The sequence below is a fragment of the Tupaia chinensis genome, unplaced genomic scaffold (assembly GCF_000334495.1).
Source record: "Tupaia chinensis unplaced genomic scaffold, TupChi_1.0 Scaffold000037_21, whole genome shotgun sequence".
Taxonomy (NCBI): Eukaryota; Metazoa; Chordata; class Mammalia; order Scandentia; family Tupaiidae; genus Tupaia; species Tupaia belangeri.
The window spans coordinates 1,599,567-1,606,203 of record NW_006159480.1 but is presented as its reverse complement, the minus strand read 5'-3'; positions in this window follow the sequence as shown (position 1 = coordinate 1,606,203).

Below are 6,637 nucleotides of genomic sequence, written 5' to 3'. Positions count from 1 at the left end.
AGTCCACTACCACAACCTGGAGATGGAGTATCATGAAGCCTAGACATTGCTCCTGCCTGAGGCACTGAATCAGTTAGCCAAAGACAGGTAAGAAAGTCTGAGTCTAACACCTGTACAGTCCTCCCACCTAAGACAGGAAACCCATCATCACAATGGGATTCTCCAGTGATGGGTAAGGATGGACATGTGACTCTAAAAATGACTCCAACCTAAGACAGGCACAATTCCCCCAGATTTCCCTCAGCTCTTTGAAAAAAATTAAAAAGGGGGACATGTGGAGGGCACTGCAGACAAGCATCTTGAGCTATCCGCCATCTTGGAAACCATTAGGCTTTACTTCCTCACTGAGTAAACCATTTCTCAGAAATCTTGTGACTAACCATTCTTCCTGGGGGTGGTTGGGTTTCTAGGCAACAGGAGAGATCCACCCACACCAATGATTGGTTCATGCTGTTCTATCTCATTTGCATTTTGGGCAACCAATCAGTGCCCACTAGCCTGTATATATCTCACCATTTTTCCTCAATAAACAGAAGAAGAAGACTTAATCAGCACCTCATATTGTCTCCACTCTTTGTGTGTGTGTGCGTGTGTTTGTCCCATCTTTCACTCCCTTCTCCAGGGAACCTGTTTGACTGTCCCCCAGGTTGGAACAAAGGGAAATGAAAATAAAAACAACAATGACGTACCACCTAAAGCTTGTACATCCATGTTTATTTCAGCACTGTTCATGATTGCTAAGACATGGAACCAATCCAAATGCCCCTGTAGGGATGATTGGATTGAAAAACTGTGGCACATATACTCTATGGAATACTATTCAGCCATAAAAAACATCAAAAACCTGGCTTTTGACAGAAAGGGGAAGAATATGGAAGATTTACTGATGAGTGAAGCAATCCAGGCTATGAAGGAGAGACATTATATGTCCCCACTTAATATATACCGAGTGTCTGCACTCTATGTCTGAAACTGATTGACTAAAAGATATACAAACACAAGAGATGGGTGTGAATGTCAGATGTGATGTTTGTGGAGTAGAGGGGCCTAGGGAAGGACATTTGGAGGAGGGATACAGAGGCAGAACATTGACGGAACTGGTAGGTGTAGTGTTATCTATTGAAGACATTTTGACCAACTGGAATAGGAAAAAATGTTCAAATATTGAAATGTTCACTTTGTAAGCAAAACAATGTGATTGAATGTATATAAAAAATAAACAAATAAAAATAAATTAAAAAAAATAAAACAGTGTAAAACTGGGTCCAGAACCAAAATTGATGTAGAGCAAACCTTGACATCACAAGTTGTTCAACTCCTAATGTTTGGTAAGTGGTACAAACAACTTTGTGTAAGTTAGTTCTGAAGTGTTTTTTGGAAGAGGGTTTCTTTAAGCCTAGTTTGCTTTGAAAGTGTAGTGCATTCTTAGGCCCAAAACTCAACTTGCATGTATAGCAAAGATGTTTTGGTATGAAAAGCAATTCCATGAGTGGAATCTTTCTGCCAAAGATCTTTCTGATAGTCAAAGAAAACGTTCAGATTTTGGCTGAAAAAGTACGTTCTTAATTCCTGAAATAAGCTTCATTTTAAAACATCCATAGAAAAACATTGTAAAACTGCCTCAAAAAGCAAACACTGATGTGGAGCAAAACTGTACATCAAAAGTTGTTCAACGCCTAATGTTCAGTAACTGGTACAAACAACTTTGTGTTAGTTAGTTCTTAAGTGTTCATTGGAAGAGGGTTTCTTTAAGCTTAGTTAGCTTTGAAAGTGCCTTCATCAGCAGAAAATTCAACTTGGAGCTGCAACAGAGATCTTTAGATATGAAAAGCAGTTCCATGGGTGAAGCCATTCTGCCAAACATCTTTCTGATATTCTAAGAAAACATTTAGATTTTGGCTGAAAAATTTCATGCTTAACTCCTGAAAAAAGTTTCATTTTAAAAAGTCCATTAAATAACATTTTAAACTGCTTCCGAAACCAAATATTATTGTAGACCAAAACTGAACATTACAAGTTGTTCAACTCCTAAAGTTCAGTAAGTGGTACAAACAACTTTTTGTTGCTTAGTTCGTAAGTGTTCATTGGAAGAAGATTTCCTTATGCTTAGTTTGCTTAGAAAGTGTAGTGCATTCTTCCGCCCAAAATTCAAATTGCAGCTACAGCAAAGGTCGTTAGTTATGAAAAGCAGCTCCAGGAGTGAAGTAATTCTGCCCAAGATTTTTCTAATATTCCAAGAAAAAGTTCAGATTTGGATTGAAAAAACTACATGTTTAACTCCTAAAAGAAAGCTTCATTTTAAAACATTCATTGAAAAACAGTTTAAAACTGTTTCCCAAACCAAACATTGATGTAGAACAAAAGTGAACATCACAAGTTGTTAAATTTTAAAAGTCAAGTAATTGGTACAAACAACTTTGTGTTAGTTCTGAAGTGTTCCTTGGAAGAGGATTTCTACATGCTTAGTTTGATTTGAAAGTGTAGTACCTGCCTAGGCCCAAAATATGACTTGAAATTACAACAAATATCTTTAGGTATGAAAAGGAGAGCCATAAGTGTAGTATTTCTGCCAAAGATCTTTCTGATATTACCAGAAAACGTTGAGATTTTGTCTTAAAAACTACATGTACAATTGCAAAATTAAGTTTCATTTTAAAACGTCCATTGAAAAACAGTATAAAACTGTTCCCAAATGAAACATTGATGTAGAGCAAAACTGAAAATCACAATTTGTTCAACTCTTAAAGTGAAATAAGTGGTCTAAACAATGTTGTGTTAGCTAGTGCTTAAGTGTTCATTGGAAGAGTGTTTCTTTAAGCTTAGTTTGCTTTGAAAGTGTAGTGCCTTCATAGGTTCAAAACTCAACTTGCAGGTACAACAAAGATCTTTAGGAATAAAAAGCCATTCCATGAGTAGAGTCTAACTGCCAAAGATCTTTCTGATATTCAAAAAAAAGTTCCAATTTTGGCTGAAAAACTACATGCTTAACTCCCGAAAAAAGCATCATTTTAAAATGTCCACTGAAAAACAGTGTAAAACTACTTCCAAAAACCCAACACTGATGTAGAGCAAAACTGAATATCACAAGTTGTTCAACTCCTAATGTTCATTCATTGGAACAAACAACTTTGTGTTAGTTAGTTCTTAAGTGTTCCTTGGAATAGGGTTTCTTTAAACTTAGTTTGCTTAGAAAGTATAGTGCCTTCATAGGCCCAAAACTCAATTTGTAGCTTTAACAAACATCTTTAGGAATGAAAAGCAATTCCATGAGTGGTTTCTTTCTGCCAAAGATCGTCCTGATGTTCCAAGAAAAAGTTCAGATTTTGGCAGAAAATCTGCATGCTTAACTCTAGAAATAAGCTTCATTTTAAAATGTCCACTGAAAAACGGTGTAAAACTGGTTCCAAAAAAAACCTCATTAATGTAGAGCAAAACTGAAAATCACAATTTGTTCAACTCTTAACGTGAAATAAGTGGTCTAAACAACGTTGCGTTAGCTAGTGCTTAAGTCTTCAAACTGAACATCACAAGTTGTTCAACTCCAAAGTTCAGTAAGTGGTACAAAAATCTTTTCGTTAGTTAGTTCTTAATTGTTTTTTGGAAGAGAGTTTCTACACACTTAGTTTGATTTGAAAGTATAGTGCATTCTTCTTAGGCCCAAAACTCAACTTGCAGCTACAACAAAAATCTTGAGGTATGAAAAGCAGTTCCATGAGTAGAGTCTTTCTGTCAAAAATCTTTCTGATATTCCAAGAAAAAGTTCATATTTTTGCTGAAAAACTGCATGCTTATCTCCTGAAATAAGCTTCATTTTAAAATGTCCCCTGAAAAACAGTGTAAAACTTCTTCCAAAAGCCAGCATTGATGCAGAGCAAAATGGAACATCACAAGTTGTTCAATTCCTAATGTTCAGTAATTGGAACAAACAACTTTGTGCTAGTTAGCTCTTAAGTGTTCATTGGAATAGGTTTTCTTTAAACTTAGTTTGCTTTGAAAGTGTAGCACCTTCATAGGTACAAACTCAATTTGCAGTTTCAACAACAATCTTTAGGAATGAAAAGTAATTCCATGAGTGATTTCTTTTATCTTTTTTTGTAGAGGTTTTTGCCATAGGGCGTTTGCGCTTGCCAGACAGACAAATAGATACAGAGAGACAGAAAGCAAGAAATCACTCCCCAGGAAAGATGACCATGCCTCAGTCCATTCTCCTCTTGGGAAATTGGCCAAGTTCACACACATGCCCCGCATGAGTTTTAAGCCACCAAGTAAGGGATTCGAACCATGGTTGACTACATGGGAGTCCAGTGACATAGCCTTTACGCCATCTGCTGGTCCCGTGAGTGGTTTCTTTCTGCCAAAGATTGTTCTGATATTCCAAGAAAAAGTTCAGATTTTGGTGAAAAAAATGCATGCTTAACTACAGAAGTAAGCTTCATTTTAAAACATCCACAGAAAAACAATGTAAAACTGTTTCTAAAACCATACATTAATGTGGAGCAAAACTGAGCATCACAAGTAATTAAAGTGAATTAAGTGATACAAACAACTTTGGGTTAGTTAGTTCTTAACTGTTCATTAAAAGAGGGTTTGTTTATGCTTAATTTGCATTGAAAGTGTAGTTCCTTCATAGGCTCAAAATTCAATTAGCAGCTACAACAAAGATCTTTAAGAATGAAAAGCAATTCCATGAGTGGAGTATTTCTGCCAAAGATCTTTCATATATTCCAAGAAAAATTTCAGATTTTGAGTGAAAAACTACATGCTTAACTCCCAAAATAAGCTTCATTTTAAAACATCCATTGAAAAACAGTGTAAAATGGCTTTCAAAACCATACATTGATGTATAGCCCAACGGAACACCACAGGTTGTTCAGCGTCCAATGTTCAGTAACTGGTATAAACTATTTTGTATTAGTTAGTTCTTATGTGTTTGTTGGAAGAGGTTTTTTGTTTTGTTTTGTTTTGTTTTGTTTTTTAATCTTAGTTAGCTTTGAAAGTGTAGTGCCTTCATAGGTCCAAAACTCAACTTGCAGATACAACAAAGATATTTAGATATGAAAAGCAACTCCATGAGTGCAGTCTTTCTGTCAAAGATCTTTCTGATATTCCAAGAAAAAGTTTAGATTTTGGCAGAAAAACGAGAGTCTTAATTCCCGAAAGTAAGCTTTGTTTTGAAAATTCCATTGAAAAACTATGTAAAACTTTTTCCAAAACCAAACTCTGATGTAGAACAAAAGCGAACATCACAAGTTTTTCAGCACCTAAAGTTCAGTAAGTGGTACAAACAACTTTGTTTATGTTAGTTCTTAAGTGTTCTTTGGAAGAGAGTTTCTTTAAGCTTAGTTAGATTTGAAAGTGTGGTGCTTGCTTAGGCCCAGAACTCAACTTGAAGCTACATCAAAGACCTTTAGGTATGAAAAGTAGCTCCATGAGTGGAGTCTGTGGAAGATCTTTCTGTCAAAGATTTTTTTTTTTTTTTGAGAGGTTTTTGCTACAGGGCGCATGTACTCACCAGACAGACAGAGAGAGACAGATAGACAGAAAATGAGAAATCACCCCCCAGGGGGGATGGTCACACAGCAATCCCTTCTCCTCCATTCTCCTCTAGGGATCTTGGGCACGCATGCACACGTGCCCAGCGTGAGTTTTAAGCCACCAGGTCCGGGACCCAAACTGCAGTTGACTACGTGGGACACGTAGTTGATTCTATTCCATTACACTAACTGCTGTTTCCCAAAGATCTTTCTGATATTCCAAGAAAACTTTCAGATTTTGTCTGAAAAACTCCAGACATAATTCTGAAAGTAAGCTTCATTTTTTTCCTCTTTAAATTTATTTATTTATTTTACATTAATTCACTATACATCATTACAGCATACAAATACATTTTCCATCCAAAATACACTGTATATTGGTTCAATTAAGCACATCAACGTACATGTTATCAGCAAATAATTTTCCAATTCTTATGTCTTGTATACTTTGTTTTTTGTTTTGCCAACCTTGATTCCCTATTCCTCACCCTCTGCCATGTCCCACACTCCTCCCACATTGTCTCTGGTATCCATGGATCCATGGTTGCTTTCTATGCCTTCCCTCCAATTTAATTGATTTTCTAATGAACTTAATTAGTTTAAATATATCCAATAGCTAGCACAGCTGATATATACCTATACATGAACCCAAGTCTGACTTTAGGCATAAACCTCAGTGAGTAGAATGAACATGCTGTAAAGTAGTACCTAGCTGGGGCTATATAGCTTACTGTAGTCATCAAATATGCGTTTTTTAAACATTTTGATATAGTTTTACCGTTTTTTTTTCTCTTACAACTTTATTTTTTAATTACTTAACATTCATTCCCTGAGCATCATCACAACATACTAAATGTGGTTTCCCATCTAGAATAAACTGCATAGTGGCTTAATCATGCATGTTATCATCAATAATATTCCATTTCTACTTTCACATATATGGATATGTATATATATGTTTTTTTTTTACCCCATGTTTGACCCTCTGCCCTTTCCCACTCTCTTATTACACTATCCCTGCTATATACAGTTGTCTTCCATTCCTTTTCCCCCAACATTTTGTTGATCACACAATATCATAAGTAATCTAACTACTTTCAATA